Source organism: Cupressus sempervirens, chromosome 10 (genome assembly GCF_028749045.1).
Source record: "Cupressus sempervirens isolate cs-2001-9-10 chromosome 10, ASM2874904v1, whole genome shotgun sequence".
In the NCBI taxonomy this organism is placed as follows: Eukaryota; Viridiplantae; Streptophyta; class Pinopsida; order Cupressales; family Cupressaceae; genus Cupressus; species Cupressus sempervirens.
Genome location: NC_143127.1, coordinates 674408240 through 674419376, shown reverse-complemented (window position 1 = coordinate 674419376; position 11137 = coordinate 674408240).

The following is an 11137-nucleotide window of genomic DNA, read 5'->3' as shown; positions in this document are numbered from 1 at the left end:
GTCAAAGGGGAGGAGGTATCCATCAAGAGGATCGAATGAATGCTGGTATTATGGGAAATTAGGACACAAAAAGAAAGATTGTTGGAATCAAAAGAAAAATGAAGGAGATAAACTAGATGGAGACAAGGAGGCAATTGTGGTAAGTGAAAAATCTGAAGAGGATGCTTTTCTTTTGTCTTTAGAAAGTGTTGATGATTCATGGGTTTTAGATTCTAGTGCTTCATTTCATGCTACACCTCATAGAGATTATTTCATTGATTATGTCCAAGAGGATTTTGGGTTTGTTTACTTGTGGGATAGCGAACTCTGTCAGATTGTTGGAAAGAGAAAAATTAAGATTAAGTTACAAAATGAGAATCATTGGCTACTACATGAGGTAAGACATGTTCCAAGGTTGAGTAGGAATTTAATTTCAGCAGGGCAACTTGGTGATGAGGGTTGTGTAGTTACTTTTAATGATAAAAATTGGAAGGTTTCAAAAGGTTCCCTTATAGTAGAAAAAGGTGTGAAAGTAGGCACTTTATATCTTTGTACAAGTCATATTGTTCCTTCTACTTTAATTGTTTAAGAGAAAAATGAATGTTTAGGAACAATTGCTGCAAATGAGTAGGGAGAACAAATAACTGCTATAGATTCTGATACAATGTTGTGGCACAACAGACTTGGGCACATGAGTGAGAAAGGTATGAAAGTACTTCATTCAAAGAAAGTTTTACCAAGTCTAAAATGTGTTAATATGGATTTATATGAAAGTTGTGTGTATGGAAAACAAAAGAGAGTGAGTTTTGTAAAGACTGGGAAGGAAAACAAAAAGGAGAAATTAGAGCTTGTACATATAGATGTATGGGGACTGACTCAGGTATCTTCCCTTGGTGGCTCTCATTATTATGTTACATTTATGGATGATATAACTAGAAAAGCATGGGTTTATTTCCTTAGACAAAAATTTGATGCATTTTAAACTTTTAAGAAATGGAAATGCTTGGTTGAAAATGAGATTGGTAAGAAATTAAAATGTCTTAGATCTGATAATGGTGGTGAGTATTATAGTTGTGAATTTAAAAATTATTGCTCCACTAATGGTATTCATAGACAAAAAATTGTTCCAAGGACTCCAAAGGAAAATGGAGTGGCTGAATGCATGAACAAGACTATAATGGAGCATGCAAGGAGCATGAAGTTGCATGTTGGGTTGTCCTTACACATGTGGGTAGGGGCTATCAATATTATTGTATATTTGATTAATAGAGGTCCCTCTACTCCTATGGGCTATGGTATTGTAGAGGAAGGATGGACTAGTAAGAAGGTGAGTTATTCTTTTCTCAAAACCTTTGGCTATGAAGCATTTGCTCACATAGATTCTGAAAATAGAACCAAGCTGGAAGCTAAGTCAAAGAAATGTGTATTTTTTGGATATGACATTAATGAATTTCATTATAGGCTTTGGGATTTTGAAAATCATAAAATTTTAAGAAGCAGGGATGTCATATTCAATGAGAAAGTGCTGTACAAAGATCTATTGCAACAACATGAGAAAAAAGAAGATGATTATGTAGTGTTGGATAATGCTCCAAAAGCTGATGTTCTAGCCATTCCTAATGATGTGCAACAACCGCAATAAAAAATACCACACACACGAGTGAATGTTAGATGATCAAAAATGAAAATTAGACCTCTAGAAAGATTCTCTCCCTATTTGTATTCAATTTTACTTACTGATGCTAGTGAACTTGAATGTTATGATGAAGCTGTGTAGGTGGATAATAAGACATGGGATTTATGTAAGTTTCTTGTCGATAAAAGAACTTTATAGAATAAGTGGGTTTACAGGTTGAAAGAAGAGGAAAGAGTTAAGAAAAGATTTAAAGTCAAGTTAGTTGTGAAAGGATTTGCATAGAAAAAGGGCATTAATTTTGATGAGATATTTTCTCCTATTGTTAAGATGACTTCTATCCATACTATTTTAAGTCTTTTGGCTCCTGAAGATTTGCATTTAGAGTAGCTTGATGTTAAAACAACCTTCCTTCATGGTGATTTGGATGAAGAAATATATATGGCTCAGCCACAAGGATTTGTGGTCAAAGGTAAGGAGAATTTAGTGTGCAAATTGAAGAAAAAATTATATGAATTGAAGCAAGCACCTCGGCAATGGTATCTAAAATTTGATAGTTTTATAGATGAGCATGGATACAATAGGTTTCATTCAGATCATTGTGTTTATTTTAAGAGGTTGGATGATGAAAAATACATTATTTTATGTTTATATGTTGATGATATGCTTGTAGCTAGGTCTAACATGGATCACATTAAGGGGTTGAAATGCCAATTAGCACATGCATTTTCTATGAAGGATTTGGGGGCAGCAAAAAAAATCCTTGGTATGAAAATTTGGAGAGATAGGAAGAATAAAACATTGACACTATCTCAGGTTGATTATGTGGGGAAGGTGTTGCAACATTTCTCTATGGAAAATGCTAAAGCTGTCAACACACTTGTACCTGGTCATTTGAAGTTGACTAAGGAGATGTGTCCTAAGATACAAGAAGAGGAGGATAAGATGTCCAAGGTAACCTATGATTTAGCTATAGGAAGCTTGATGTATACTATGGTATGTAATAGGCTAGATATTGCACATGCAGTGGGTGTCATTAGCAGGTATACGAGTTATCCAAGAATTGAGCATTGGAATTCCATCAAATGGATTCTCAAATATTTGAGAGGAACATCTAATAAGTGTTTAAACTTTAGGGGTTCTACTACTAATTTACAGAGCTATGTTGACTCAGATTTGGTAGGGGATATTGATACCAGGCCGAGTACTACAGGTTATGTCTTTACTATTGGTGGGGCAACTGTGAGCTGGGTTTCTAGGTTACAAAAGGTTAATGCTTTATCCACTTCAGAGGTAGAGTATGTAGCTACTATAGAGGTAGACAAGGAGATGATATGGCTTTAGTTCTTCTTGGAAGAATTGGGACACCCTTAGAAGGATAATTATTTGTTTATAGATAGTTAAAGTGCCATTCATCTTGCAAAGAAATCAGCTCTACATTCAAAGACCAAACACATATAGTTGCAGTACCATTTCATTCAGTCAGTTTTGGAGGATGGACAATTAAAGTAGAGAAGACACATAAAAATGCTAATCTAGTAGATATGTTGACAAAGGTAGTAACAAGGGAGAAGCTAAACTCTTCTTCAACTTTGGTTGGTCTTCTAGACTAAACATGAATAAAATAATAGCAGAGTCGAGGGTGGTTTGATCCAGTGGGAGCCTCATGGAGTAGTGGCATAGCTACAAGATCATTCTCCAAGTGGGAGATTGTTGTTTAGTGTGGAGCTTGATTAGTCCCCAAGTGGGAGATTGTTAGATTGTGGTGACTGATCAAGAAAGTACTGTACATACTTCATAAATTCTTTGGGGCTCAAGGCATCACCCTGAAAAAATAAATTTGGGCCCTATTTTATCAAGATTTTGGACCAACATGTAATTATTAATTATAAACCTAAATTAGTAAAAATAATTGTATAAAAGTGCTTAGGGTTAGGGATTGTTTCATAGATGTGATGCAAAATTGGTTCTTGTGGTGATATTGAGCTATAAGGGGTTACATATTGTAATCAAGTTATAATCATTGGATCATAATAATATCAAACTTGCTATTTGGTGGATGTAGCCCAAGGATTGGTGAACCATGTTAAATCTTGATGTCTTGTGTTCTTTTCTATGTGATCTATTATTTTTTGTTATTGGTTATATTTGCATCTAATTTTTATTTTTGTCTGTGGTTTAATCCTAACAATTATGCTCCATCATAAAGTACCAATCCCCAATAAAACCCTCTAACCACAATATTAGCCTATGAAGGTTACAATAATAATATAATATCTAAAACTCTAATGCTTCCAAAAAATTGGAGACATTATAGTCCTCCCTCCCTAAGATTACTTGTCCTCAAGCAATCCCCAAAACAAAATGAACATCACATTCCACCTAGATCCCAAGGGTAGAATTGTATACTATCCCTTTAGTGTACAAGAAACTCATGTAGCACCAACACCCCAAAAATGAATATCACCATCATAATCATCTAGAAACTGACCCTGGGAACTGATGAAGGCAACACCTCATTGGAAATCAACCCAACTAAAATACCAACTCTATACACACTAGAGTCCCCATCAAATTGACATTCACACCCAACCGCATTATGGATATGGTGGAAACTATAGATACCTAAAACACTACCACCAAATCCAACATCTACTAAATTTTCCTAGGTGTGTAGATACTACAAGGGGTGTAACTTGCAGTTGTCAATCCCATCTACAAAAGATAGTGCTAACCCATCCCATAATGGATGGTACAAAACTAGAGCCAACCCACACTGACATGCAACCAAGTCCTCTACCTATGGGTCAAAATAAAATTAATGAGCACTCCTCATAGTGTAATGCTGATAAAAACTCCCAATCTCTATCAAGGGCTCATCATCATCAAACTCGAAATTAAGAGACACTTCCAATTTTTGACTCCAAACCACTGATCAAGTAGAACCTTTGTCAATCCTCATAGCAAATCCAACCATGAAATCCATAGGGGGAAGCATAGTAGACAAAGTATCTACAATCTTTCCCACCAACCTCTGAATAACAAGAGGACCTCAAATGAAAGTACCCTTAGACATTGTATGAATCCTCCCACACATTTGAACTCTCTAGTAGATACTACATGGACTCTTCATAGTAGAAATTATATGTGGAAGCATCAACCTACTCCCCTGCAACACACATCTAATCCCTCTGAAAATGTGGCACTACTAATTGTCCCATGTTATCAGTTTTATGAGATGAAGAAATAGATTTGTTTCCACCAGAAGGAAAAAAAAAACATGAGAGCTTGAATCCACTGATACTCTTACCTCATCAGTACTAATTGCACCCGTATCCTAGAAAAATGTGTCTTCCACATCATCACGTACTTCATCCCCAAATACAAAAGCAAACTCATCACCAATCACAATATGTAACTAAATAGGGCACAGGGTTGGTGTTAACTGTACCCACTCTAACTCAACAATAACCTCATCCAACTATTCTTGTGACTCTTGTAGAACCAATTGGGTATAATAAAGAGAGTGTATAGTCACCTCAAGCTCATGGGTGAGCTCAATGACCTCCTCCTCTTTCATTAAAAATCTCTCTTGATAGGTGCTACCCCACTCTAGAAGGTAATCCCTGTCAGCAACTATCTGAGAGTAACTATGCTTCAAGATCCTAAAAACCTTTGAAGCATGTGAAGCTTTGCTAGGGAAAGACTACTATAACGATGCTCATGTGACAAAAGAGCACACTAATTAGATATAGCTAGCAACTGACGAATAGAATCATAATGATCAAGAGATGAAGAAATGTCATTATCACTTACCTTCTATTGATAACTCACATGATGTCTTTGTAACCCCTTGTTGAAAAAAATTGTTCAATTATATATTATATTTGATGTTATACAAAATTTAAATTTTTTATCAATCAGTGTCTTCCAAGCTCACTCAGGCAAAGAAGATAGTTTCCAGTGTCTACTGAGTATTCCAAAAATAATCAAGTTCAAAAACAATATCTACCGAGTTCACTTAGGAATCAAAGGAAGTTTGTAGGAAGACAATTTCTAGTGAGTTCACTTGGGAACCATAGAGAAGTTGGCATGAAACTAGTGTTAACCAAGCTCACTTGATTACCAAAGGAAATTATGTTCATGATGTAGTATTAACCGAGTTCTCACAATGAACAAAGGAATTATGAAGAAAGTCTTTTCTAAGTTAGTGTTGACTGAGTTGGGTCGACTATCAAAGAATTTTCTTGAATCAACATATTTAGTTTGATGAATTTATTTGTTAAGTCTGGATGACTTAAGGGATGAATATTGAATATTTGTAAGTGTATTCAAGCTAACTTAACAAGGCACAATATATAATGTCAAGTTATGGAATTGAATGTGAGAAGCACGGGATTGAAAAAATTAACCAAAGAAGTGATTTGGAACAATAACAAAGTATTCTAAGTTGACTGGGATGCAAATTTTTATCTGATCAAGGAGGATCAAGTATTCAATCCAAAATAGAGATCTAAAATTAGTAATATAGTTGTAGTAGCAATTAGGTCATGTGATTTTTACTCTCTAATAATTGTAGCAGTGTATCAAATCTCCTAACAGAATTAGCTTAACAACTATTTTCCAGATCCTTTAACAAGGTGACATTTTTAGATTTAAGTGTCTAAAGACCTCTAACCGGTCCACTCCTAATAGGGTGATTAAATCCTTTAACAAGGTTACACCTAACAATGTATTTTGTAACCTTTAACATAGTTGGCTCCTAATAGAGCTCACTTCATAAGAGTGAAAAACAATAACTAGTTGCAACTGGTAGATTTTCCCAAATTGGGTTTCCATGTTAAATCTTGGTGTTATATGCATTAATGTTATTTTCTTTCTATTTTTGTAACTAATTTCATTGTGGTTAATAACATTAAACATATTAAGGAGGATTTATTTTAGTAATTTTTGAGTAACATAGATTCTTAGTGTTTGTCGAGTGATTCAATGCTAACCAAGTTACAACAATTTCAAAAGAGTTTGATTTTAATTTGTATTGACATCTAAGGGATCTGGGGTTTATTTTTGTGGTAACTAATTCACCCCTCTCCTCTTAGTTACTCATTTTATATTTTTGAAAATTGATATTTTGGCTTTTTGTGCTTTCAAAAAAGGTTTCAAGGACCTAAGCTAAAGATCACGATGTCTTATAAAAGGGAGATGCCTAAGCTAAACATAGATAAATTTAAGGCATGGCAGAAACTCATGAGATTGCATTTGGAAACCATTGGAGACTCAAGCCTAAAGTGCCTAGACACCAATTATGCGGCACCAACTAGAACTATGACTATTGAAGAAATTACTGAAAAAAAGAATCATAACATTATGATGATTGATATTGCTTCAACTCTTAGCTATGCTAAATTTGATGAAGTCAAAGACTATGATACTAATTATGAGATGTGGATCAAGCTAAAATCCATCTATGGAGGAGATGATAATGTGAGGAGAGCTAAAATAGAAAGTTTCAGAGGTCAATTTAATCAAATGAAGATGAGAGAAGATGAAAACATTGCTAAAGATTATGAAAATAGTGAAGAAGAAGATGAAATGGTGTACATTTTTGTTAAGGATGAATTGGATGATGAGAATGATAAGATGACACTTATCTAGCATATTAGTAAGAATGATACATGGATTATTGATAGTGTTTGTTCTCACCATATGACTGGTGACAAATCTAAATTTGAGAACTTGGTACACTATGATGGCAGAAGTGTTAGATTTGGCAATGATGAACTGTGTTATGTGAAAGGTAAAGATTGCATTACACTAACCAACAATCTTAGATGTGATAATGCTTATTGGTTTGATTGAATGAAGCATAATCTACTTAGTGTGGTTCAATTGAATAAAATTAGATTCAAGGTAGAATTCATGAATGGAAAGGCCAATCTACTGGATGGGAAAGGAAATCTAGTTGGGACTAGCAAGCAAACAAAAGGTAATCTATTCTACCTAGATTTTAATGGAAGTTCATGTTTCATTTATCAAGAAGAAGAAAGATGGTTATGGCATAAGAGGTTATGTCATGTGAATTTTGATAACTTGATAAACATAAGCAAGAACAAAAGGGTTAGAGGCATTCTAAGCTTGAAGAAACCTGACATGGGCATGTGCAAGAATTGTCAAATTGGTAAGATGGGCAAGACAAGTTTTAAAAGAAAGAACTATCATTTTGAAGAAGTGTTGGAGTTGGTTCATATAGATCTTTGTGGATCTATTAGCATAGAAAGCTACGTAGGAGATGAATACTTTATTTTATTTGTTGATGATTATTCAAGAATGATGACTATTATATATTTGAAGGATAAATAAGAATCTTTTCAAAATTTCAAATGGTATTTGGGTAGAGTGGAGAAAGAAACATGAAATAAGCTAAAATGTTTAAGATCAGACAGACGAGGAGAATTCATTTCTAATGAATTCAATGAATTTTCAATGAAAGAGGAATCAAAAGACAAGTGTTTGCACCTAGTACAACTCAGCAAAATGAAATTTTTGAAACAAGGAATAGATCAATCATGGATTGTGCAAGGACCCTGATGATAGAGAAGAATGTTCCTATCAAATACTAGAAGGAAGAAATCAACACTATAGTTCATACCTTGAACTAGGTTCATTTGATGTAGTATTCAAATCAAACACCTTTTTGAAAAATGGTATGGCTATGAACCTAATGCATGTTACTTCAAAGTATTTGATAGTAAATGTTATATTCTGAAAGAATCTAGAAAAGGAAAATTTGATGTGAAAAGTGATGAAGGCATATTTCTATGATATTCCAATAAATAAAAGTATATAAATATTTGAATCTATCTACTCGTAAAGTTATAGAAAGTGCATATGTGAAGATTGATGAGTTTATAGAAAAGAGTGAAGAACAAAGAAGTAAGGAACCAAAGACTAAAAAAACTTTTCTTTCCATGAGCTTGATACTGTACCCAATGTTCAAGTAAGTGGAAATTAGTAGTCGTCACCACTCGAGTCTCCAAAATCTCTAGTTCAACCTGAGTTGTAGGAAGTGCAACCCGAGTCATTAGAAGGACCCAAGTTGTAGTTAGAAGGACCTGAGTTTTAGCAAGATAAAACTAAGTCACATTCTAATGGACTCAAGTCATAGATAGTGGGATCTGAGCATGATACAAAAGGTAATGGTGAACCTAGTGATTTCAGAAAGAAGGAGCTTAGACTTGCTAGATATATTAGAAGGCATCATGCACTTGAGAAAATAATTGGAGATCAGTCAATTGGTACAATGAAAAGGAATAAATTAAAAGGTACATGTTTTCTTATTGAATTTGAACCTAGATCTATAAAAGATGCATTAGAGAATGAAGTTTGGATTGAAGAAATGGATGAAGAAATTGATCAGATTGAAAGGAATAAGACATGGACTCTTGTTCCTAGACCCAAGGATAACAATGTAATTGGCACAAATTGGGTATTCAAAAATAAATTGAATGAGAATGAAAAAGTTTCAAGAAACAAGGAAAGGTTAGCTTGCAAGGGATATGCTCAAGAAGAAGGTATTGATTATGGAGAAAAAATTTCTCCTATTGATAGAATCAAAGGTGTTAGAACACTCCTTCTATATGCAACACACAAAGGATTCAAAGTGTATTAGATGGATGTGAAATCAACATTCCTGAATGGAATCTTAGAAGAGGAAGTCTACATTGAGCAACTTGAAGGTTTCATGGATCCTAGCAAAAGGGACATGGTTTGTAGACTACACAAATCTTTGTATGGTCTCAAAAAATCCCCTTGAGCCTAGTATGAGAGGTTGCACAAGTATCTCATCAAGATTAGTTTTCAAATAACTAATGACAACAATAGCCTATACATCAAAGAAGCACTAGATAAGAAGATTGTGTTGGCAAAAATCTTTGTGGATGATACATTATTTATTGGAAATGATGATTTGTGAAAATAGTTTTCTAAAGAAATGAGTAAGGAATTTGAGATGTTAATGTTTGGAGAGATCAAATTATTTGTTGGCTTGCATATTCAAAAAAATAAGGATGGTATCTATATTACTCAATCAAAATACATCAAGAAGATACTGAAGAACTTTAGAATGGAGGATTATAGACTAGTTGGAACACCTATGTTGCCTATACATTAGCTTTCTAAAGATGATGATTCAAAAGAGGTGGATCAGACTACATACAAATCAATGATTGGAAAAATTCAATATGTAGTGCATACAGGACCTGATTTAGCATTAGTAGTTGGAATGGTGGAAAGATTCTTTGCTAATACAAAACACAATCATATGATGGAAATCAAAGGAATCATGAGGTATCTAAAGGGTACTAAAAATTATGGTTTTTGGTATAAGATAGAAGGCAACTTTGAATTGAAAGCATTCACTAATGTTGATAGGGTAGGAAACATTGATGATAGAAAGAGAACTAGTGGTGGAGAATTATTTCTTAGAAAGAGGCTAGTAGCTTAGACAAGCAAGAAACACAATTGTATCTCTCAGTCAATAGAAGAAGCACAATATGTTGCTGAAGTAGTCAATTATTCAAATATTGTTTTGTTCAAACAATTTTTGATAGGTATGAAGGAAGAGATCAAGGATCTAGTTTTTGGTTTTTGTGATAACACCAATGCAATTAACATTTTCAAGAATCATGTGACACATACCAAAACCAATCACATTGCAGTTAAGTAACATTTCTTAAGAAAATTGGTGCAAGATAAGGAGGTAAGATTGGAATATGTGAATACAAAAGAATAGATTGTAGACATATTCACCAAGCCATTACCTAAGGATGAATTTTTGTATCTAAGAGGTAAGCTAGTTGTCATTACCCTATCTAAAGTTCACTAATAAAATTTTAGTGATGCATCAAAGAAGCATGTTGAAGATAAGTCAAGTTGATGCAACATTGTAAAGGGTAGATTGAATATGAATCACTACATTAGGTACATGGAAGTTCACTCAATGCTATCTTTGGCATGAGATGTCAAAGAGGGAGAGTTCTATCATACATGAGAGAAATTTTATGTCTGATAGGGAGAGTTTAATATCATATATAAAAAATATTTTTATATATGTTAGAGATATCAAAGAGGGAGAATGAACTTGAGTTGATGTCAAAGAGGGAGGATTTGATATTGCAATCATTGCAAACAGAGATTGATGTCAGAGGAAGCTCACACTGATAGAGGGAGTTCTCATGGATGAGAGTAAGAATAAAACTAAGGATATTATCTTTACTTTTATTTTTCTCTAAAATTTCATTGTATGATGACATGTTGTGTTGCCATCAATGCTAAAGAGAGATATTGTTGAAAATAATTTTCAATTGTATATTTTCTTTGATATTACACAAGATACCAAGTCTTTATTAGCCAGTGTCTTCTGAGCTCACTTGGAAAATGAAGATATTTTCTAGTGTCTATCGAGCATTCTAGAAATAATAAAGTTTGAAGACAGTATCTATCGAGTTCACTCAGGTATCAAAGGAA